Here is a 25,000-nt window from a genome sequence, read left to right as displayed (position 1 = left end):
ATTCCTTGGGGTTCATTTTCAAAGACCATTGGGCTTTTCATTCCCCCCCCGCCGGAAATCTGAAATGACTTTGAGAAGTAACAGAATTAAAAGTGAAGGTTAAAGCGCTGATATTGTGCATGTTCCTGGAGAAGGCCTTCTGCTGGAGAAGTGAGCGTTTGGAGAACAGCTCTCGGTGCCCTTGAGAACCGTTCCTAACAGCAGAGGGAGTGTCCTTACGTTCACGCTAATCTGCGTTACGGCGTGCATGGTAACACACAGGAGTGTGTTAAATTATTAAATTGCCATTAGTCACGTGGCCGGGGTTATCCTCCTTCACTGCAGATGAATTGTGTTGTTCACGCGTTTGAGTGCCGTTATAAGTGGTTTTACTTTCCTTCCCTGGAGGTCCGTGGGTCATGCTCAGTGTATGTGCAGTGGAAATAGATTAGCAGGATGTCTCCAGTGCATGTAGGCTTATTGCTTTACAGGTAATGGACAACATTTCATTTCAACACAATACAATTTATCTATATTCTTTTTAACTTAAATTGTCTTTTTCGTCTTGCAAGTAAAGCAGAAACTGGGTTGAAAAGGAGTGACAGATGATGGCGATATGACACACCATTACTCAGATGAGTACACGGATTTCAGTGCTGAACTGGCTGTGAGGCATAAGAGATGCTTTCTTGTTTATCGCGGATGCACATCACATAGTCAGACGACAGACGACATAGACGATCTCCTTTCCCTGACAGACCTGCGATGCTCCTGTGTGCATTCGAGACCAATGAGCATCTGTTCTGCCCTGCTGTCAGTCACCGGCTAAGACTCTGATTGGTTCTGTACTGACCACTGTGATGTCAGCTCATCACTCCCATGGCAACCAGAGACAAGCAGGGATATTATCCCTGTGGGATTCAGAAATAAATGAATCATACTAGTACTTAAATTTTTTTTTTACAAGAAGTATCCCCTAAAAACCACAGTAATTTCACAAAAGCACATTGTCTAAGACAGTGGTAACCAACCAACAGGTTTTCACTCCAACCCTAACAAAACTCAACCTCATTCAACAGCTAGAGCAGGGCTGCCCAACCCTGTCCCTGGAGATCTACCATCCTGTAGTGCTCACGTACCAGGCAGTTAAGGGATCAGCCCCTGTATATATTCAATCACTTATCAAGACCTATACACCAGCAAGACCCCTCCGTTCTGCCACTTTGTGCCGTCTGGCGCCTCCCCCTCGCCACACCTGCACTTCTCGCTCACGACTGCTGTCTGTCCTGGTCCCACGGTGGTGGAATGACCTCCCGGTGGATGTCAGAACGGCAGAGTCTCTGACCTCTTTCAAGCGCAGACTGAAGACTCATCTCTTCAGGCTATACCAGGCTATACTCACCACCATGATCAGCCTTATATGCCATAGACTGTAATGGGACTTATATAGTTATATAGATTGTGTTTTGTATTAGATGTTGTATTGTTGTACTCGGGGTATTCTAGCTGCCAACTGTGTTATGCTAGTTTGGAAGTTGATGTATTCTTCAAGGGTTCTGATTATCTGTATGGTTACACTAGAACTCGGAACCGTACTGTCCTCTCAGGTCCTCTTCGCACTTGTACTTGTACTTGTTTGATCTGCACTTTGTTGTACGTCGCTCTGGATAAGAGTGTCTGCTAAATGACTTGAAATCTAATGTAGGTTTTCACTCCAACCCTAACAAAGCTCACCTCATTCAACAGCTATAGATCTTGTTGAGCTGCTACTTAGTAGTTGGTAGATCTCCAGGAACAGGGTTAGGAACCACTGACCTAACATTTTCGGTAGAGCCAGGTGTGTCCAATCTTATCGAAAAAGGGCCGGTGTGGGGGCAGGTTTTTGTTTTTTCCCAGCGCCTGATTTAACAATTTAACTAATCATGGTTCTTCAATGAAGACCTTGATGAGTAGAATCAGGTGTGTTAGTGTTCAGCTGAAACAAAAACCTGCACCCACACACCTTCCTTATTTCAGATAAGACTGGGCACGCTTGGCAGAGGCCGGAACTAAATCTCTGAATTTGCTAAATTAGCCTCACGGGCTAGCCAACCGTTGTCAAGGTGGCCGCCCCAGGCTCTGACCGGCTCCAGCAGAAAGGGCCGGAACGAGCCGGTTCTGTTTAGCGTGGCTGCGTATTCCGCCCCTGAGACCCTCTGGACGCGCGGACGTGCGTGAGAGCTGTTATTTGGCTGGAGAGGTTTGAAGTGGGGAGCGTGGGGTGGGGACCGTGGGGAGTGGGGAGGTTTGACGTGAGGAGCGTGAGGTTTGACGTGAGGAGCGGGAGAGCGTAGGGGTTTGACGTGAGGAGTGGGAGGTTTGACGTGGGGAGTGGGAGGTTTGACGTGGGGAGCGGGAGGTTTGACGTGGGGAGCGGGGGAGCGGGAGGTTTGACGTGGGGAGCGGGAGGTTTGACGTGGGGAGCGGGGGAGCGGGAGGTTTGACGTGGGGAGCGTGAGGTTTGACGTGGGGAGCATGAGGTTTGACGTGGGGAGCGGGAGGTTTGACGTGGGGAGCGGGGGAGCGGGAGGTTTGACGTGGGGAGCATGAGGTTTGACGTGGGGAGCGGGAGGTTTGACGTGGGGAGCGGGGGAGCGGGAGGTTTGACGTGGGGAGCGTGAGGTTTGACGTGGGGAGCATGAGGTTTGACGTGGGGAGCGGGAGGTTTGACGTGGGGAGCGGGGGAGCGGGAGGTTTGACGTGGGGAGCGGGAGGTTTGACGTGGGGAGCGTGAGGTTTGACGTGGGGAGCATGAGGTTTGACGTGGGGAGCGGGAGGTTTGACGTGGGGAGCGGGGGAGCGGGAGGTTTGACGTGGGGAGCGGGAGGTTTGACGTGGGGAGCGGGGGAGCGGGAGGTTTGACGTGGGGAGCATGAGGTTTGACGTGAGGAGCGTGAGGTTTGACGTGGGGAGCGGGAGGTTTGACGTGGGGAGCGGGAGGTTTGACGTGAGGAGCGTGAGGTTTGACATGGGGAGTGGGAGGTTTGACGTGGAGAGCGTGAGGTTTGACGTGGGGAGCGTGAGGTTTGACGTGAGGAGCGTGAGGTTTGACGTGAGGAGCGGGAGAGCGTGGGGGTTTGACGTGAGGAGCGGGAGAGCGTGAGGTTTGACGTGAGGAGCGGGAGGTTTGACGTGGGGAGCGGGGGAGCGTGGAGGTTTGACGTGGGGAGCAGGAGAGCGTGGGGGTTTGACGTGGGGAGCGGGAGAGGGGGGAGGTTTGACGTGGGGAGCGTGAGGTTTGACGTGGGGAGCGTGAGGTTTGACGTGGGGAGCGGGAGAGGGGAGAGGGGGGAGGTTTGATTACTGAGTGGCGAGTGCGTTAGCGTAGCGCATCCTCCCCTGTGTGCCTTACAGGGTGATATAGCATGATAGCGTGTGCTCATGATATTCTCAGAGCTGTATTGGATTATTATGATTGCCTGGAAAGCCCAGAGCTCCCTCTCCTCGTCAGAGAGAGAGACAGACTGCATTGCCATGTGCACAGAATGTTTCTGAACACAGGGTTACGGCACATGTCCATACCTCTGGCAGCGTTGGTCTAACTCGATGTGTGACCAGGCGATGTGTGACCAGGCGATGTGTGACCGGGCGATGTGAGACTGGTAATGTGAGACTGGGTGATGTGAGACTGGGTGATGTGAGACTGGGTGATGTGGGACTGGTAATGTGAGACTGGGTGATGTGAGACTGGGGGATGTGAGACTGGTAATGTGAGACTGGGTGATGTGGGACTGGGTGATGTGGGACTGGGTGATGTGAGACTGGGTGATGTGGGACTGGGTGATGTGAGACTGGGCGATGTGGGACTGGGGGATGTGAGACTGGTAATGTGAGACTGGGTGATGTGGGACTGGGTGATGTGGGACTGGGTGATGTGGGACTGGGTGATGTGAGACTGGTAATGTGAGACTGGGTGATGTGAGACTGGGTGATGTGAGACTGGGGGATGTGGGACTGGGTGATGTGAGACTGGTAATGTGAGACTGGGTGATGTGAGACTGGGTGATGTGGGACTGGGGGATGTGGGACTGGGTGATGTGGGACTGGGTGATGTGGGACTGGGGGATGTGAGACTGGTGATGTGAGACTGGGTGATGTGGGACTGGGTGATGTGAGACTGGGTGATGTGGGACTGGGGGATGTGAGACTGGGTGATGTAGGACTGGGGGATGTGGGACTGGGGGATGTGGGACTGGGGGATGTGAGACTGGGTGATGTGGGACTGTGAGACTGGGGGATGTGAGACTGTGAGACCGGGGGATGTGAGACCGGGCGATGTGAGACCGGGCGATGTGGGACTGGGGGTTGTGGGACTGGGCACTGAGGGTGAAATGGATTCTGAGTTGAGCTGCTCTTCCTCTGACCTTTCTGCTCACACAAAGCAGGACAGGAAATGTCAGAAGAACATAGCCTGTTCTTTTTTTTTTTTCCGGAGATGAAAATTAAGTTATTTGCCGGAACCTGGAAAAGCAGCCGGAGTGCCCCCCCCCCCGGAGAGCCCACTCAGCCCCCCCTCCAGAGCCCACTAAACCCCCTGTGACCCCCCCGCCCTGCAATCTGCTACTCATTTGCGCACTAATGGGGGCTCATACTCAACTCCAAGAGCCCCCCCACACACTGAACCCCCCCCCCGGCTGAATCACCACGGTAATGGCAGAAAGATGGCTCCTCCTTCCTCTGGAAAGGGACAAGTGTGAAGATTGAAGGGTTGTTCTGCTCTCTCCATTTCTGCCTTTTCTTTCTCTCTCTCTCCCTCCCTCTCCCTTTCACCCTCTCTCACCCTCCCTCTCTCTCTCTCGCCCTCTCTCACCCTCCCTCTCTCTCTCTCTCCCCCTTCCTCCCCCCTCTCTCTCCCTCTCTCCCTCTCTCTCGAATGTGAGGTTGGAGTAGATGCCATTATCTGCACTCAGAAAGCCTTCCTGTTCACTTCCTGCCTAGAGTACCTGTTTGAACACAACAACAGCGTTTCACGTTTAAAAATACACCTTTTCAGGGTTTGCTTTAGTGACACTTTCTTCTTACAGTGCTGAGCGTACGATAATGAGGGCTATGATGAGCGGCAACGGGCATAAAACAACAGAGCCCCTCTATCTCAGTGTGGTATAGAGCCCCTCTATCTCAGTGTGGTATAGAGCCCCTCTATCTCAGTGTGGTATAGAGCCCCTCTATCTCAGTGTGGTATAGAGCCCCTCTATCTCAGTGTGGTATAGAGCCCCTCTATCTCAGTGTGGTATAGAGCCCCTCTATCTCAGTGTGGTATAGAGCCCCTCTATCTCAGTGTGGTATAGAGCCCCTCTATCTCAGTGTGGTATAGAGCCCCTCTATCTCAGTGTGGTATAGAGCTCCTCTATCTCAGTGTGGTATAGAGCCCCTCTATCTCAGTGTGGTATAGAGCCCCTCTATCTCAGTGTGGTATAGAGCCCCTCTATCTCAGTTTGGTATAGAGCCCCTCTATCTCAGTTTGGTATAGAGCCCCTCTATCTCAGTTTGGTATAGAGCCCCTCTATCTCAGTTTGGTATAGAGCCCCTCTATCTCAGTTTGGTATAGAGCCCCTCTATCTCAGTGTGGTATAGAGCCCCTCTATCTCAGTGTGGTATACAGCTCCTCTATCTCAGTGTGGTATAGAGCCCCTCTATCTCAGTGTGGTATAGAGCCCCTCTATCTCAGTGTGGTATAGAGCTCCTCTATCTCAGTGTGGTATAGAGCCCCTCTATCTCAGTGTGGTATAGAGCCCCTCTATCTCAGTGTGGTATAGAGCTCCTCTATCTCAGTGTGGTATAGAGCCCCTCTATCTCAGTGTGGTATACAGCTCCTCTATCTCAGTGTGGTATAGAGCCCCTCTATCTCAGTGTGGTATACAGCTCCTCTATCTCAGTGTGGTATAGAGCCCCTCTATCTCAGTGTGGTATAGAGCCCCTCTATCTCAGTGTGGTATAGAGCCCCTCTATCTCAGTGTGGTATAGAGCTCCTCTATCTCAGTGTGGTATAGAGCCCCTCTATCTCAGTGTGGTATAGAGCCCCTCTATCTCAGTGTGGTATAGAGCCCCTCTATCTCAGTTTGGTATAGAGCCCCTCTATCTCAGTTTGGTATAGAGCCCCTCTATCTCAGTGTGGTATACAGCTCCTCTATCTCAGTGTGGTATAGAGCCCCTCTATCTCAGTGTGGTATAGAGCCCCTCTATCTCAGTGTGGTATAGAGCTCCTCTATCTCAGTGTGGTATAGAGCCCCTCTATCTCAGTGTGGTATAGAGCCCCTCTATCTCAGTGTGGTATAGAGCCCCTCTATCTCAGTGTGGTATAGAGCCCCTCTATCTCAGTGTGGTATAGAGCCCCTCTACCTCAGTGTGGTATAGAGCCCCTCTATCTCAGTGTGGTATAGGGCCCCTCTATCTCAGTGTGGTATAGAGCCCCTCTATCTCAGTGTGGTATAGAGCCCCTCTATCTCAGTGTGGTATAGAGCCCCTCTATCTCAGTGTGGTATAGAGCCCCTCTATCTCAGTGTGGTATAGGGCCCCTCTATCTCAGTGTGGTATAGAGCCCCTCTATCTCAGTGTGGTATAGGGCCCCTCTATCTCAGTGTGGTATAGAGCCCCTCTATCTCAGTGTGGTATAGAGCCCCTCTATCTCAGTGTGGTATAGGGCCCCTCTATCTCAGTGTGGTATAGAGCCCCTCTATCTCACTGTGGTATAGAGCCCCTCTATCTCAGTGTGGTATAGAGCCCCTCTATCTCAGTGTGGTATAGAGCCCCTCTATCTCAGTGTGGTATAGAGCCCCTCTATCTCAGTGTGGTATAGAGCCCCTCTATCTCAGTGTGGTATAGAGCCCCTCTATCTCAGTGTGGTATAGAGCCCCTCTATCTCAGTGTGGTATAGAGCCCCTCTATCTCAGTGTGGTATAGAGCCCCTCTATCTCAGTGTGGTATAGAGCCCCTCTATCTCAGTGTGGTATAGAGCTCCTCTATCTCAGTGTGGTATAGAGCTCCTCTATCTCAGTGTGGTATAGAGCCCCTCTATCTCAGTGTGGTATAGAGCCCCTCTATCTCAGTGTGGTATAGAGCCCCTCTATCTCAGTGTGGTATAGAGCCCCTCTATCTCAGTGTGGTATAGGGCCCCTCTATCTCAGTGTGGTATAGAGCTCCTCTATCTCAGTGTGGTATAGAGCCCCTCTATCTCAGTGTGGTATAGAGCCCCTCTATCTCAGTGTGGTATAGAGCCCCTCTATCTCAGTGTGGTATAGAGCCCCTCTATCTCAGTGTGGTATAGAGCCCCTCTATCTCAGTGTGGTATAGAGCCCCTCTATCTCAGTGTGGTATAGAGCCCCTCTATCTCAGTGTGGTATAGAGCCCCTCTATCTCAGTGTGGTATAGAGCCCCTCTATCTCAGTGTGGTATAGGGCCCCTCTATCTCAGTGTGGTATAGAGCTCCTCTATCTCAGTGTGGTATAGAGCCCCTCTATCTCAGTGTGGTATAGAGCCCCTCTATCTCAGTGTGGTATAGAGCCCCTCTATCTCAGTGTGGTATAGAACCCCTCTATCTCAGTGTGGTATAGAGCCCCTCTATCTCAGTGTGGTATAGGGCCCCTCTATCTCAGTGTGGTATAGAGCTCCTCTATCTCAGTGTGGTATAGAGCCCCTCTATCTCAGTGTGGTATAGAGCCCCTCTATCTCAGTGTGGTATAGAACCCCTCTATCTCAGTGTGGTATAGAGCCCCTCTATCTCAGTGTGGTATAGAGCCCCTCTATCTCAGTGTGGTATAGAGCCCCTCTATCTCAGTGTGGTATAGAGCCCCTCTATGTCAGTGTGGTATAGAGCCCCTCTATCTCAGTGTGGTATAGAGCCCCTCTATCTCAGTGTGGTATAGAGCTCCTCTATCTCAGTGTGGTATAGAGCCCCTCTATCTCAGTGTGGTATAGAGCCCCTCTATCTCAGTGTGGTATAGAGCCCCTCTATCTCAGTTTGGTATAGAGCCCCTCTATCTCAGTTTGGTATAGAGCCCCTCTATCTCAGTTTGGTATAGAGCCCCTCTATCTCAGTTTGGTATAGAGCCCCTCTATCTCAGTTTGGTATAGAGCCCCTCTATCTCAGTGTGGTATAGAGCCCCTCTATCTCAGTGTGGTATACAGCTCCTCTATCTCAGTGTGGTATAGAGCCCCTCTATCTCAGTGTGGTATAGAGCCCCTCTATCTCAGTGTGGTATAGAGCTCCTCTATCTCAGTGTGGTATAGAGCCCCTCTATCTCAGTGTGGTATAGAGCCCCTCTATCTCAGTGTGGTATAGAGCTCCTCTATCTCAGTGTGGTATAGAGCCCCTCTATCTCAGTGTGGTATACAGCTCCTCTATCTCAGTGTGGTATAGAGCCCCTCTATCTCAGTGTGGTATACAGCTCCTCTATCTCAGTGTGGTATAGAGCCCCTCTATCTCAGTGTGGTATAGAGCCCCTCTATCTCAGTGTGGTATAGAGCCCCTCTATCTCAGTGTGGTATAGAGCTCCTCTATCTCAGTGTGGTATAGAGCCCCTCTATCTCAGTGTGGTATAGAGCCCCTCTATCTCAGTGTGGTATAGAGCCCCTCTATCTCAGTTTGGTATAGAGCCCCTCTATCTCAGTTTGGTATAGAGCCCCTCTATCTCAGTGTGGTATACAGCTCCTCTATCTCAGTGTGGTATAGAGCCCCTCTATCTCAGTGTGGTATAGAGCCCCTCTATCTCAGTGTGGTATAGAGCTCCTCTATCTCAGTGTGGTATAGAGCCCCTCTATCTCAGTGTGGTATAGAGCCCCTCTATCTCAGTGTGGTATAGAGCCCCTCTATCTCAGTGTGGTATAGAGCCCCTCTATCTCAGTGTGGTATAGAGCCCCTCTACCTCAGTGTGGTATAGAGCCCCTCTATCTCAGTGTGGTATAGGGCCCCTCTATCTCAGTGTGGTATAGAGCCCCTCTATCTCAGTGTGGTATAGAGCCCCTCTATCTCAGTGTGGTATAGAGCCCCTCTATCTCAGTGTGGTATAGAGCCCCTCTATCTCAGTGTGGTATAGGGCCCCTCTATCTCAGTGTGGTATAGAGCCCCTCTATCTCAGTGTGGTATAGGGCCCCTCTATCTCAGTGTGGTATAGAGCCCCTCTATCTCAGTGTGGTATAGAGCCCCTCTATCTCAGTGTGGTATAGGGCCCCTCTATCTCAGTGTGGTATAGAGCCCCTCTATCTCACTGTGGTATAGAGCCCCTCTATCTCAGTGTGGTATAGAGCCCCTCTATCTCAGTGTGGTATAGAGCCCCTCTATCTCAGTGTGGTATAGAGCCCCTCTATCTCAGTGTGGTATAGAGCCCCTCTATCTCAGTGTGGTATAGAGCCCCTCTATCTCAGTGTGGTATAGAGCCCCTCTATCTCAGTGTGGTATAGAGCCCCTCTATCTCAGTGTGGTATAGAGCCCCTCTATCTCAGTGTGGTATAGAGCCCCTCTATCTCAGTGTGGTATAGAGCTCCTCTATCTCAGTGTGGTATAGAGCTCCTCTATCTCAGTGTGGTATAGAGCCCCTCTATCTCAGTGTGGTATAGAGCCCCTCTATCTCAGTGTGGTATAGAGCCCCTCTATCTCAGTGTGGTATAGAGCCCCTCTATCTCAGTGTGGTATAGGGCCCCTCTATCTCAGTGTGGTATAGAGCTCCTCTATCTCAGTGTGGTATAGAGCCCCTCTATCTCAGTGTGGTATAGAGCCCCTCTATCTCAGTGTGGTATAGAGCCCCTCTATCTCAGTGTGGTATAGAGCCCCTCTATCTCAGTGTGGTATAGAGCCCCTCTATCTCAGTGTGGTATAGAGCCCCTCTATCTCAGTGTGGTATAGAGCCCCTCTATCTCAGTGTGGTATAGAGCCCCTCTATCTCAGTGTGGTATAGAGCCCCTCTATCTCAGTGTGGTATAGGGCCCCTCTATCTCAGTGTGGTATAGAGCTCCTCTATCTCAGTGTGGTATAGAGCCCCTCTATCTCAGTGTGGTATAGAGCCCCTCTATCTCAGTGTGGTATAGAGCCCCTCTATCTCAGTGTGGTATAGAACCCCTCTATCTCAGTGTGGTATAGAGCCCCTCTATCTCAGTGTGGTATAGGGCCCCTCTATCTCAGTGTGGTATAGAGCTCCTCTATCTCAGTGTGGTATAGAGCCCCTCTATCTCAGTGTGGTATAGAGCCCCTCTATCTCAGTGTGGTATAGAACCCCTCTATCTCAGTGTGGTATAGAGCCCCTCTATCTCAGTGTGGTATAGAGCCCCTCTATCTCAGTGTGGTATAGAGCCCCTCTATCTCAGTGTGGTATAGAGCCCCTCTATGTCAGTGTGGTATAGAGCCCCTCTATCTCAGTGTGGTATAGAGCCCCTCTATCTCAGTGTGGTATAGAGCCCCTCTATCTCAGTGTAGTATAGAGCCCCTCTATCTCAGTGTGGTATAGAGACCCTCTATCTCAGTGTGGTATAGAGCCCCTCTATCTCAGTGTGGTATAGAACCCCTCTATCTCAGTGTGGTATAGAGCCCCTCTATCTCAGTGTGGTATAGGGCCCCTCTATCTCAGTGTGGTATAGAGCTCCTCTATCTCAGTGTGGTATAGAGCCCCTCTATCTCAGTGTGGTATAGAGCCCCTCTATCTCAGTGTGGTATAGGGCCCCTCTATCTCAGTGTGGTATAGAGCCCCTCTATCTCAGTGTGGTATAGGGCCCCTCTATCTCAGTGTGGTATAGAGCTCCTCTATCTCAGTGTGGTATAGAGCCCCTCTATCTCAGTGTGGTATAGAGCCCCTCTATCTCAGTGTGGTATAGAGCCCCTCTATCTCAGTGTGGTATAGAGCCCCTCTATCTCAGTGTGGTATAGAACCCCTCTATCTCAGTGTGGTATAGAGCCCCTCTATCTCAGTGTGGTATAGGGCCCCTCTATCTCAGTGTGGTATAGAGCTCCTCTATCTCAGTGTGGTATAGAGCCCCTCTATCTCAGTGTGGTATAGAGCCCCTCTATCTCAGTGTGGTATAGAGCCCCTCTATCTCAGTGTGGTATAGAGCCCCTCTATCTCAGTGTGGTATAGAGCCCCTCTATCTCAGTGTAGTATAGAGCCCCTCTATCTCAGTGTGGTATAGAGCCCCTCTATCTCAGTGTGGTATAGAGCCCCTCTATCTCAGTGTGGTATAGAACCCCTCTATCTCAGTGTGGTATAGAGCCCCTCTATCTCAGTGTGGTATAGGGCCCCTCTATCTCAGTGTGGTATAGAGCTCCTCTATCTCAGTGTGGTATAGAGCCCCTCTATCTCAGTGTGGTATAGAGCCCCTCTATCTCAGTGTGGTATAGGGCCCCTCTATCTCAGTGTGGTATAGAGCCCCTCTATCTCAGTGTGGTATAGAGCCCCTCTATCTCAGTGTGGTATAGAGCCCCTCTATCTCAGTGTGGTATAGAGCCCCTCTATCTCAGTGTGGTATAGAGCTCTATCTCAGTGTGGTATAGAGCCCCTCTATCTCAGTGTGGTATAGAGCCCCTCTATCTCAGTGTGGTATAGAGCCCCTCTATCTCAGTGTGGTATAGAGCCCCTCTATCTCAGTGTGGTATAGAGCTCTATCTCAGTGTGGTATAGAGCCCCTCTATCTCAGTGTGGTATAGAGCCCCTATAGTACGGTATAGTGCTATAATCCAGTGTTACCGCTCTGCTGTGCTTTCGTACGTAATTATAATCAGAGGCATTTATGAAAGTCACAGGCTGCTCTGTGCTCTTTCAGTCAGTGAAAGGATGTGTTTTTCTTTTCCTGTTTAAACCCTGCGGTGCGCACCCAAGCCTTTCAGTGTTTTAACCTTTCTGCTGAAAAAGGAGAGTTTAATCAGTGACCACTTCTCCATTTCCTCACACCCAGGGTTGTGAACTCACAGCAAATTGCACTTTATTTCTCTGTAGACTGCAAAGCTTGTGTGGTGATATTATAAGCTACAGCTACAGTATTTACAGCTGTGGGTAAGGGCAGAGAATTTCTACAGGACGGTGGATCTCCAGGAGCAGAGAAAGATAGTATTTAGAGTTTGTGCTGTAAGGATTGGGAAAATGGTCAGTTTTGGCAGTTTTTATTTCATTTATTTATTTTTTTGGGGTGAGTTCACTACTTTCCACCACCCGTTAGCGGAATCATTAATATTCATCCCATTGTGCCACTGAGTCATGGTTTCATTTTCAGAAACGATGTTGGGTTTTCTCATCATTTAGAGTCATCAATCAGAAATCAATCCAAACAGTAAAAACTGTTAAATACTGTAAAACTGCTACATATGATTATATTTTATATTAATTATTACTACAGTAGCAAATTAAAAATCAGAAGAGGAAAAAAACTGAGTAACAATCCAACAAATGGCACTGAGACCAAACGGAGGTTAGAGACACCAGTGAGACCAAACGGAGGTTAGAGACACCAGTGAGACCAAACGGAGGTTAGAGACACCAGTGAGACCAAACGGAGGTTAGAGACACCAGTGAGACCAAACGGAGGTTAGAGACACCAGTGACACACCAATCAGAGGTTAGAGGCACCAGTGAGACCAATTGGAGGTTAGAGGCACCAGTAATACACCAATCAGAGGTTAGAGGCACCAGTGACACACCAATCGGAGGTTAGAGGCACCAGTGAGACCAATCCCAGGTTAGAGGCACCAGTGAAACCAAATGGAGGTTAGAGGCACCAGTGAGACCAATCGGAGGTTAGAGGCACCAGTGAAACCAAATGGAGATTAGACGCAGCAGTGAGACCAATCGGAGGTTAGAGGCACCAGTGAAACCAAACGGAGGTTAGAGGCACCAGTGAGACCAATCGGAGGTTAGAGGCACCAGTGAAACCAAACGGATGTCAGATGAATTAGAAGCTGGAACATTAAACCCCAGAGCCCTCGACGTGTCTCAATGCCATCTTGATTAGAGTTTGTTATTTGATTGCTGTGCTTGATTAGTACGACTCTGTACAGTTTGTTCTATCTTCTTGATTGAACACGAACACAGTAATCATGGAGCAGCTTTCCTTTCTGTGATGGATATATCGTGATTGAACGGAGAACCTGAAAGGGTCATAAACAGAGAAATGTCTGGGACTTCAGATGGATTATCTGTCCTGTTTGTAGTCTAGGTAATATCAAACAGGGTTCTTAATGAAGAAGAAGGGACTTTGAGACAGTCCTGGGAAGTGTGTATACTCCATAGATATGTGCAGATTTAATGATGTTTGTGTACTCCGTAGATAAGTGCAGATTTAATGAAGTGTGCATACTCCGTAGATATGTGCAGATTTAATGAAATATGCATACTCTGTAGATATGTGCAGATTTAATGAAGTATGCATACTCTGTAGATATGTGCAGATTTAATTGGCCTGCTGGTTGTCTTGACTGTTAGGTGTGAGGCTCTCTTTATTTGAAAGCTTCGTGCGTCAGTGTGTGCTGTGCGACACGTTGGAGAATGGGATTTATTGCGGTGGATTAGCTGCTGTTTGCCAGTGGGGGATGGGGGATGGGGGGGGGGGGTTACCTGTAAATAAAAGTCTCGTTGCTTCATGTTTTCTGGGCGTGACGGAAGGGCTTGATGGAGTTGCCAGTTGATTGAGCACCAGTACCACGTGGGAGAATACGGGACAAACACAGGCTCTGTAACCACACGCTGTGCAGGGCTGACTCTACACCTGGACACACACACACACACATCACAGGGCTCTATGTGCAGTGTCCACGCCTGGACACACACACACATCACAGGGCTCTATGTGCAGTGTCCACACCTGGACACACACAAACATCACAGGGCTCTATGTGCAGTGTCCTCACCTGGACACACACAAACATCACAGGGCTCTATGTGCAGTGTCCTCACCTGGACACACACACACATCACAGGGCTCTATGTGCAGTGTCCACGCCTGGACACACACACACATCACAGGGCTCTATGTGCAGTGTCCTCACCTGGACACACACACACATCACAGGGCTCCATGTGCAGTGTCCACGCCTGGACACACACACACATCACAGGGCTCTATGTGCAGTGTCCACACCTGGACACACACACACATCACAGGGCTCTATGTGCAGTGTCCACGCCTGGACACACACACACACATCACAGGGCTCTATGTGCAGTGTCCTCACCTGGACGCACACACACATCACAGGGCTCTATGTGCAGTGTCCACGCCTGGACACACACACACATCACAGGGCTCTATGTGCAGTGTCCACGCCTGGACGGACACACACATCACAGGGCTCTATGTGCAGTGTCCACACCTGTGTTTCTCACAGAGTCCAGGTCAGCTGTGCTTACCTGGGCAGGATGTCTGCTCATCACTCTGATCACTGTGTGCATCTCCAGAGGCCAGAGGAATCCATTTTACAGCCATTGGTTTGATTGACCTGGAGATGGTAGGGTGGGACTCAGAGAGCTTCAGTGCAGATGGGATTTCTGTCGTTCTGTTTGTAGCACTGGTGTGGTCACCATTCACCCACTGCTGGGATTGTGGAATGTGTTCCTTGAGATGTTTACCTGCATTCACAGGTATCCTCATCCTGGTAAGATGGCTGCCATGGAGATTTTACATTACATTTTAGTCATTTGGCAGACGCTTTTAATCCAAAGCAATTTACAAGTGCATAGGTTCTTCCACAAGTTAAAGCATCACATCCATAACTAGTAAAATACACATGAAGTTCTAGACTGTTCTAAACATACAGTCATCATAAGTGCAGTTTAATTCAGGAGGTAGGACTAAGGTACAGTTTGAAAAGGTGTGTTTTTAGTCTGCGTCGAAATAGGGGGAGGGATTCTGCTGTCCTGACAGTGGTAGGCAAGTCATTCCACCACTGAGGAACCAGAACGGAAAACAGGCGTGAATGTGCAGCTTGACCGCCAGGTGCTCGTAGTGAGGGAACCAGAACTGGCAGACCGGAGTGGTCTAGCTGGGGAGTAGGGAGTGATTAAGGATTGTATGTAAGGTGGGACAGTCCCCTTAGCAGCCTGAAATGCCAACACTAGGGCCTTGAAGCGGATGCCTGCGGCAATAGGAAGCCAGTGGAGGCCAATGAGGAGCGGGGTGACATGAGCAGACCTGGGCTGACTGGTGATCAGGCGGGCTGCAGCATTCTGGACCAGCTGGAGGGGCTTGATGGCACAAGCTGGGAGATCGGCTTGGAGGGAGTTGCAGTAATCCAGGCGGGAAATCATGAGCGTCTGGACTAGGAGCTGGGTGGCTTTCTCTGTCAGGAGATGACGGATACGGCGTATAATTTAGAGATGCAGAAGTCCCAGTTCACACAGGCCCAGAATAACGGCCTTACACATCTTATTGGATTTTTTTTTTTTTCTATCTACAAATATTTTCGGATTGCATTGTCCTGAGAAAAACAGTTTAAAATAAGTTAAACATAATTTAAATAATGAAATAGATGAGATTCGGGAGTGTACTGTGTGAATTTCAGACTAAATGAGTTTTCTCAGTGGAAAGAGAGTGCTTGTGTACCACGGTCTCCCTGCAGCTCCTGGCACCTCAGCCAACAGATGGCATTGTGTGAAATAACTTCACTGCTGTTAATTGCAAACTTGCTCAGTTGTAAAAATTAGAATACACACGTTGGGTGCAGTGAGTTCAAACAATGGCATTTCCCCCACAAATAACATACTAACTAAAGCAATACAGTGACACAGCGTGCTGATAACACAGACACGGTGCTCTGCCTGGTGTGTGTGTTAGACGTTAGACAGGTGTGTGGAAGACGTCTGCGATGGGGAGTTCTGCCTGACAGACCGGGTTCTGCAGGGTTTAGACTCCGGGGTTCTGCAGGGTTTAGACTCCGGGGTTCTGCAGGGTTTAGACTCAGGGGTTCTGCAGAGTTTAGACTCCGAGGTGAGGCAGGGTTTAGACTCCGGGGTGAGGCAGGGTTTAGACTCAGGGGTTCTGCAGAGTTTAGACTCCGGGGTGAGGCAGGGTTTAGACTCCGGGGTGAGGCAGGGGGCCTCCACAGGCAGCCAGGCTCCAGAAACTCGCCCATGGGCATGACCTCATCCACACGCCTTTTAAAAACCACGTAGCAGCAGCGCCTGGTGGCCTACTTTATTGTGTGTTTCTCAGGAATGTAGAAGACAGAAATGTTAAGGATGAGCCGGGCGGCATGTAGCCTCATGGCTACGGTGCATGCCTAGGATCCGGAAGCTCGGTGGTTCGAGCCCCGGTGTCGCTGCGATAAGATCCGCACAGCAAGGCCCTTCACCCGGTATTGTTCCAGGGTCCCTGCTTTAGATAGAAGTGTCAGCTAAATAACAAATTATTATTATTTATTATTAGGGGAAAAACAAGATCTAAAATAGTTTTTTGTTCCTTTTATTTGAATGTATTTTCCATGTATGTAGTGTAATAGTATTTGTGAAGCTGGCTTTGTTAGGAGAGCTTCATTATCTGTGAAGTATTCCCCCTCCCTCTCTAATGGAGTGCTTGTGCCAAGGGGGATTACGGAGAGCAGCTTCACGCTTTAATGAGCAGCAAGGTCAACATTATTCATCAGAGCTGGTCTGGCAACCCTAACCAGCGACCAGCACCGCTAAAAATAAAACCGTTTCTTGGACAAGGTTATTTTCATCAGGGTTTATGCTAACACACGACAGCAGTGGTAATGCTACAGGGGAAGCCTAGCCCACTAGCCAAATTTCAATCTGAGCTTCAAGGCACATTATTGAACCAAGCAGCTCGTACGGTTTCCAGAGAAATGACCACAGTTCCATAATATACGAGCAGTGAGCTGGGGAAACGGCCGCTTTACGGTCACTATATCAAAAAAGGCTTTAGTTTGCGATAAAAGTTTGAAAGACGAGGTCAAACCGCAGACGGAAAGAAAAAACAACTTGAATCGGAATTTAAATCTTGAACGGTGTGATCTCCGTTTCCTTTCCGGCCCTGATGGATCGCTCCGTGCCAGCTGCCCTTGTGCCGGCGTGGACCGTGTCGAAAACAAGCGCGTCGCGCATCCATATTTATGACGCGGTTCAATATTTACACACTCCATCATCGGCGCCGCGGAAGATTCCGGAGAGAGAGCGCGCGGCTCCGCGCTACCCGTCACATTAACGGCGCGGTGTGTTTTCGAGTATCCGAATCCCAGGTGTTGGAGCATGCCTGCTACGGCCCTTCAGCTACGACGCCGTCGCGGTGAGGAAACGGCGCGTCCGTCTCCCGTCAGGAACGGGACCGTTCTCCGCGGTGACCGGCGTAGCTACCCCCCGGTACCGCGACGGTGACGAACGGCTACGATTACCCCTGAACGCCGCCCACAGCCTCCCGCTCCTTTTCTGGGTCACCCGGGCGGAAAGCCCGTCTGTGTCATCCGCTCTCCGTCACCGGACGCCCCGTGTTTACTCTGGCTGCTGAACACGCGGCCCGAACGTCACGCTCTTACGAGGGGAATCTGTGCGACACCAACCCTCGCGCCGAGAAACCGCTTTTAATACAAACACCACACGAGAGGCTGTGTCTACAGAACCGCTCGGGTGAAAGGAGGGAGCTTTTATCTGTCAGTTACGAGCGGAGTGCCGTCGCAAACGCGCTCAGCATTAGCACCTGCAGCTGGAGGATTTACTGTGCGGTCCAGAAAACATACAGCGTGCGTTTACGGGTGGATTCATCCATGTTCTGTCTGTGGCTTTGAGGGGTCTTTATACTGATATATGTTATAATATGTAATTGTAATAATTCATACACTTGACCCCTCAAGGTGGAGAGGGGTGGTGGTGGTGAGATTAAATATTAATAATAATTTTTTAAAAATTGTTACGTTGATCATACTTACATTTACATTTTTTACATTTTAGTTTCATTTGGCAGACACTTTTAAACCAAAGCGATTTACAAGTGCATCGGCTCTTCCACAGGTTAAAACCATCAAATCCATAACTAGTAAGATTTGCATGAAGAGCTCTTCTATACTTAAGCGGTGATCTCAATAAAGGCTTTTTAAATGTATGCCTGTACGTCAGCCTGGCCAGCGGCCTGTTCCCCCAGCGCTGCTCACACCTAATGAAGCCGTGCGTCGGGGAGACTCAGTGATAGCATATTTATCCGTGTGCTGTGGGTGTTTGTGTATTTATTTCCCTGGCATCGGGTCCCAGGGGGCTGGGAGCCCATCGTACGGACCCCCCCTGTGCAGCTGCACATCACAGCCATCGATCCTGGGCCCCCCCCCGGTCTGCGTGGGCTGGGCCGTGATGGAGAGTGGCAGCAGGGGGTTATGGTCTTACGGAGTGAGGAAGTGCAGCAGGGGGTTATGGTCTTACGGAGTCAGGAAGTGCGGCAGGGGGTTATGGTCTTACGGAGTCAGGAAGTGCAGCAGGGGGTTATGGTCTTACGGAGTCAGGAAGTGCGGCAGGGGGTTATGGTCTTACGGGGTCAGGAAGTGCGGCAGGGGGTTATGGTCTTACGGAGTCAGGAAGTGCGGCAGGGGGTTATGGGTGAGTGTGTGTGAGCCCCAACAAGAGCTGTGGAAAGTCTCATCCCTTCAACGCTGAGAGAAGAGCCATTTTGTGAAAGGTGGCTTCACTGCTGCTTATTATACCCAGCCTCAGACACAGGGCTGCTGATGCCGAACACCTGCAGCGGTGTTCAGTGCGGCGGTGTTCAGCAGTTGTGTTCAGTAGTGGTTTTCGTGTGGTTTTGCGTTGAAGGCTTTGGCTTGTTCGTCTTTGCAAATTGCGTTCACATTAATACACGATTTTCTTTATCCTACCTGATTTCAAATGTTTGAGATACAAATGGAATTCCATTGACTGAACAAAAACCCCATTGATCTAGAAGAAAAGCCTACCGGGGTGGTGCATCGTGGGATATTTGGGAGAGATTAAGTAACAGCTCTCTCTTCTCGGTGTGGCCATGGCTTGCTCTCTACGCATGTGTGCGATTGGGTCTCCTCCACCCCCACTCTACGCATGTGTACGATTGGGTCTCCTCCACCCCCACTCTACGCATGTGTACGATTGGGTCTCCTCCACCCCCGCTCTACGCATGTGTACGATTGGGTCTCCTCCACCCCCGCTCTACGCATGTGTACGATTGGGTCTCCTCCACCCCCGCTCTACGCATGTGTACGATTGGGTCTCCTCCACCCCCGCTCTACGCATGTGTACGATTGGGTCTCCTCCACCCCCGCTCTACGCATGTGTACGATTGGGTCTCCTCCACCCCCGCTCTACGCATGTGTACGATTGGGTCTCCTCCACCCCCCACTCTACGCATGTGTACGATTGGGTCTCCTCCACCCCCACTCTACGCATGTGTACGATTGGGTCTCCTCCACCCCCGCTCTACGCATGTGTACGATTGGGTCTCCTCCACCCCCACTCTACGCATGTGTACGATTGGGTCTCCTCCACCCCCCACTCTACCCATGTGTACGATTGGGTCTCCTCCACCCCCGCTCTACGCATGTGTACGATTGGGTCTCCTCCACCCCCCGCTCTACGCATGCGTACGATTGGGTCTCCTCCACCCCCGCTCTACGCATGTGTACGATTGGGTCTCCTCCACCCCCACTCTACGCTGCCTGGTTTGTGTCTGCGGTGTGGAAGCTGACCCGGCGGGTTTCTGAGGGACACCGTGAGGGGCCTTCATGGTTCTGACCCACAGCCGTGGCCCTGTGCGAGCAGGCTCCTGCAGTACCGAGTTCTCCAAGTGGATCGGTTATTTATAAAAACGATAAAGTCAAAATAGACATTTCAATCTTGAGAACAGTTTGCTGACCGTTCTTTTTCTAATAACTGCGGGGTTACACGGTAATTTCCATAATAATTACGCAATAACCATTAGCAACTCGTGTAGCTGTGTACTAGAAGCTGAAATTAAATGTTGAGTTTGCTCATTCTATTGGACCATGAAAAGAGTGATATTCAGAGCGGGAAACAATTAGGCGAGCGGATTAGCCATGATATATGATTCACAACATGCTAGCGGGCAGCAGAAAGGATCCCCGTTGTTTGCGTAGCTTGCATATTTGTAGAAAGCCACGTGTACATAAATCCATCATGTGTATCTCGCAGCTCCAGATCAGTGAGATATCCATTAGGGAGATGTGGCCATCAAACACGCTGATCGACAGTGTGAAGTTTTACTGTGAAATGCTGCTTGTCTCAGGCCTTTGGTACCCATGGTCCATTAAGTGAACTGACATATCTACAATAAAGGGATGTTCACCCTCGAACGGGCGGGGCTGGTTCTGTTCAGAGGAAGCCACTTCGGATGATCAGTTGTCTGCCTAACAGCCCGTTAGCCAGAGCCAAAAAGCCAGGTGAGATTATTCATTCTAATAATACACAAATAAAATGTATTACTATTTTTATTATTATTAATCTCACCTGGCCTTTTGGCTACTGTTAAAGGATGTTAGAGACGCAAACTGTTCACATACATAGCTTTCAAACCTTCACTTACAACCGTTCCCACCTGGCACAAGGCTCCGTTGATGTGGGTGTGCAGAGGCTGGGGTGCGTTTGGGGTTTTAATGTCGGCTCCCTGGGAGGACGTTCTTCACGCAGGGTGTGCGGATGACTCACGCGGGGGAGGCCGGAGCGATCGTATCTGCGCTTCCTCTCCTCGTTCGTCTTCGGCGCAGGGCCTGATTGGTCGGCGCGGTTGATTGCGATCTGCCGCGGCCGCGGGGAGTAATGACACCTCCGGCACGTCCGCCCGGGCTCCGCCCCCCCCGGCTCCGCGCCCGGCTCGATCTCTCTGAGCCCAAATGGAGGATGTTTGTTTTGTGGCAAGTGGTGATTGCTTCCATTGTTGTGACGGTGGACCGGCGTCTGGAAACTGTAGCTACGGGCTTCACAGTTTATTCAGACGGCGGCGACACGGTATGCGGGGACTGTTTACAGTGTCATTCCCAGTCAAAACTCCCAATTACAGCAGCCCAGAGGAAGCACTGAGGGGGTGACTACCTGAGCCTCTCTATTGTGTGTTCAGTGAAACGGCAAACCCCCCCCGGGGTGAGACCAGAGTGCAGGGGTGTCCAGTCTTACCTGGGCCGGTGTGACTGCTTTATCTCAGCGCGAAGACACCTGATTCAGCTAATTCACTAATCATGGTCTTCAATTATTATTATTAATCATGGTGTTCTATGAAGACCTTGATAAGTACAATCAGGTGTCAAAACTGAAACCTGCACCCACACCGGCCCGTTTTGGAGAAGACCGGACACCCCGTCCGTGGTGAGGTACAGCTGGGCGGTTCTACCGAGGAAGATTTACCCAGGTCTTCATCAAAGCCCTGTCTGCAGCCACACACGCTCATTGCCTGTTTTTAAGATGTGTTTTTAAGATGTTTTTTGAAGATGTTTTCTCCCGTGTCTGCCTGCTAAACCCTCCCCCGAGGGCCTCGACGTGAAATCTCAGCGTTACTGAGAGACACAGTCATGCAGGGTCAAGGTCTTCTGCAGTCATTCACTCATGCGGTGGACTTTCTTCACTTTCTTTTTGGAAGATTTCAAACAGTAAAAACAAAACATTATCTATGTTATGTTATTATTGGACAATTGACTATTTCTTCATTGCAGTGACTGCTGTACAATGACTTTAACAACAGCTGTAGTGCAGTTGGCAGTTATTTTGAGTGTTATTTTGACTTAAATTATTTGATTAATTATTAATTTTTTTGGTTGATACATTTATATTTAAAAAAAAATGTATATGTATTCATCTTTTATCTCCCAAGTAGTTCAGCAGTTAACCTGAATCCTTGATTTATTAGAGACATCACAATATACCACATACTGACCATTTTTATAGCTATACCCACACTATACCCACTCAATAACTATACCCATCACATTCTTCCTGATATTTCAGTTTACTGTGTTCACAGGCAGAAGGGCGGGATAATTAAAATGAATAGAAATAAATGTATTATTTCTCCACTTGCATCGTTCGTGATGATGAAAATCTGAATCTCTGTCAGGCTGCTTCTCTGAGAGGGGCCTGTGTGCCCTCAGTTTTAAAAATAAAATTTCATTTATAAGACGGATCTCTCTGCTGATTAGATGACTAAGCGGGCTGGCTATCGCTGTGCTGCTGTAACCCTGGTCATTACACACGCCGTGTGGCCTGGCTCTGCTGCCGTTTCAATATCAATGTGTGACTGACGGTCCCGGTCAGAACACACTGCAGGAGCAGAGAGACTGAGCGTCTATACCGGTCAGAACACACTGCAGGAGCAGAGACACTGAGCCTGATCGTACCGGTCAGAACACACTGCAGGAGCAGAGACACTCATACCGGTCAGAACACACTGCAGGAGCAGAGACACTGAGCCTGATCGTACCGGTCAGAACACACTGCAGGAGCAGAGACACTGAGAGCGATCGTACCGGTCAGAACACACTGCAGGAGCAGAGACACTGAGCCTGATCGTACCGGTCAGAACACACTGCAGGAGCAGAGACACTGAGCGTCTATACCGGTCAGAACACACTGCAGGAGCAGAGACACTGAGCGTTTATACCGGTCAGAACACACTGCAGGAGCAGAGACACTGAGCGTTTATACCGGTCAGAACACACTGCAGGAGCAGAGCCGGTCAGAACACACTGCAGGAGCAGAGACACTGAGCGTGATCGTACCGGTCAGAACACACTGCAGGAGCAGAGACACTGAGCGTTTATACCGGTCAGAACACACTGCAGGAGCAGAGACACTGAGCGTTTATACCGGTCAGAACACACTGCAGGAGCAGAGACACTGAGCGTTTATACCGGTCAGAACACACTGCAGGAGCAGAGACACTGAGCCTGATCGTACTGAAGGACACACTGCAGGAGCAGAGACACTGAGTGTGATCGTCTCAGAGCGTGTGCTTCGTAGCGTAATGCTGGAATGTGCTGTGTTGTCGGGAGGCGGCGTGTAGCCTGGGGATTGTGCTGTTATTGGGTGTTTAATGGATCAGCTTCAGATAAATAAAGCGCTTTGAGCAGGCTGTCACAGCGGCTCTTTTGTTGCCTGGCAGCCGGGGTGGTGTAATTGCGTCCCTGGCTCCCGCTTCCTGTGATCGCGCTTTGAAAGGAGCGTCGCGTTCGCGGCCCTCCTTCGAGCAGCCCAGACGCGTGTTGTCATGGAGACCTGCAGCGGGCAGTGGGCACGTGACCGCGCCCGCCAGACACCGGACGGCGGGCCTCCTTCCTGGGGTTAGGGCCCCGTGATGAAACCATGGCAACACGAGGCCTTTCATGGAACGCTCAAACGGAGCATCTCCCGCGCACCGCCTGGCGGGACACACGCACACACACATATGCACACACACGCTTATGCACACACACACACACACACATATGCACACACACACACACACACTCACACACTCCACCTTGCGCACACACACCCACACACCTACTCCACCGCGCACACACACACACACACACACACAGACACACACGCAAACACACACACACACACACACACACACACACACACACACACATATGCACACACACACACACACATATGCACACGCACACACACACACACACACACACTCCACCTTGCGCACACACACCCACACACCTACTCCACCGCGCACACACACACACACACACACACACAGACACACACGCAAACACACACACATGCACACACACACACACACACACACACGCACGCACACGCGCACACACACACACACACACATCATCTGCTCACATCTGTCTGCTCTGTGGAGGATATTATCCAGGCTCAGTCCTGCCTGATAAACAAAATGGCCTCTGCTTCTCCGTCCTTATTCCTGACCCCCATCTTGCTCTGTTATTGCTTGTTGGTCAGAGATCGTACGTGCGTTCCCTTTAGTTATGAGAAGACTCCTGACGAAATGCGGGCAGGTCTCGGGTCCTGGCTGGGGTCCTGGCTGGGGTCCTGGCTGGGGTCCTGGCTGGGGTCCTGGTTGGGGTCCTGGCTGGGGTCCTGGCTGGGGTCCTGGTTGGGGTCCTGGTTGGGGTCCTGGTTGGGGTCCTGGCTGGGGTCCTGGCCGAGTTTGGGCCCGGGGCCGAGGTTCAGACCAAACGAAGAGGCTATTGAGCCGACCTGGGTCCAATACGTAATTGTTTTGGATTCAAATACTTTTCTGTGCTTTACTGAGCTTGTCTGGTGTATTGGAACCTATGCTCTCAAAAAGTGCAAGCCCCGCCCCAGAGGTGGGGACCCCCCGGCACCCCTCGTGTTTGGGCATTACATTACATTACATTAATGGCATTTGGCAGACGCTCTTATCCATTACATTACATTACATTATTGGCATTTGGCAGACGCTCTTATCCAGAGCGACATACAACAAAGTGCATACCCATAACCAGGGATAAGTTCGCTGAAAGACCCTAGAGGAAAGTACAATTTCAACTGCTACAGAGTTAGTGGGGAGTTTGAAGAGGGAGAATGAGATGAAGTGGTGATCAGATGTGTGCAGAGGGGTAACCGTGAAATCGGAGCATGAGCAGTTCCTCACAAAGACAAGGTCTAGGACATTGCCCGCCTTGTGGGTTGGAGGAGAGTGTTGCAGGGAGAGGCCGAAGGAGTGGATTAGCGGTAGGAAGGCAGCAGCCTGGGAGGCTTCTAGGTGGATGTTGAAGTCTCCAAGGAGAATCAGTGGGGTGCCATCCTCAGGGAAGGAGCTGTCTCCCCCGTCAGGGCTGAGCAATGGAAAGCTCTAGCAGGAAACACGCTACACAAGTGAAAATGCCCCTTTGCTCGGTTACTGTGTAGGAGTCCATTGAGGTTTTGTGTGTGTGTGTGTGTGTGTGTGTGTGTGTGTGTGTGTGTTTCTTCACATGAGAAAGTATTGCTCTTTTTTCATCAAGCTTTTCTCTCGCAGTTGCAGAAAAATCAATAAAAAAAGCTCCTACAGAGAGGTTGTGAATCAGGGAGATTAATTCCCAGAAGCCCTTGCTGTATCTGGACTCACACATTCTGTCACGGGAAGG

At 50.4% G+C, this 25,000-nt stretch overlaps 1 protein-coding gene across 2 annotated transcripts in view; it reads left to right on the top strand.

The window, feature by feature from the left end:
• Positions 1 to 25,000, top strand: part of fgf14 (fibroblast growth factor 14) — a 169,192-nt gene that overhangs the window by 109,954 nt on the left and 34,238 nt on the right. The window lies entirely within an intron of this gene.

This window comes from Conger conger, chromosome 17 (assembly GCF_963514075.1).
Source record: "Conger conger chromosome 17, fConCon1.1, whole genome shotgun sequence".
NCBI classification, from domain to species: domain Eukaryota; kingdom Metazoa; phylum Chordata; class Actinopteri; order Anguilliformes; family Congridae; genus Conger; species Conger conger.
The sequence above is the reverse complement of the archived record's forward strand: the minus strand, read 5'-3'. Positions and strand labels throughout refer to the sequence as shown.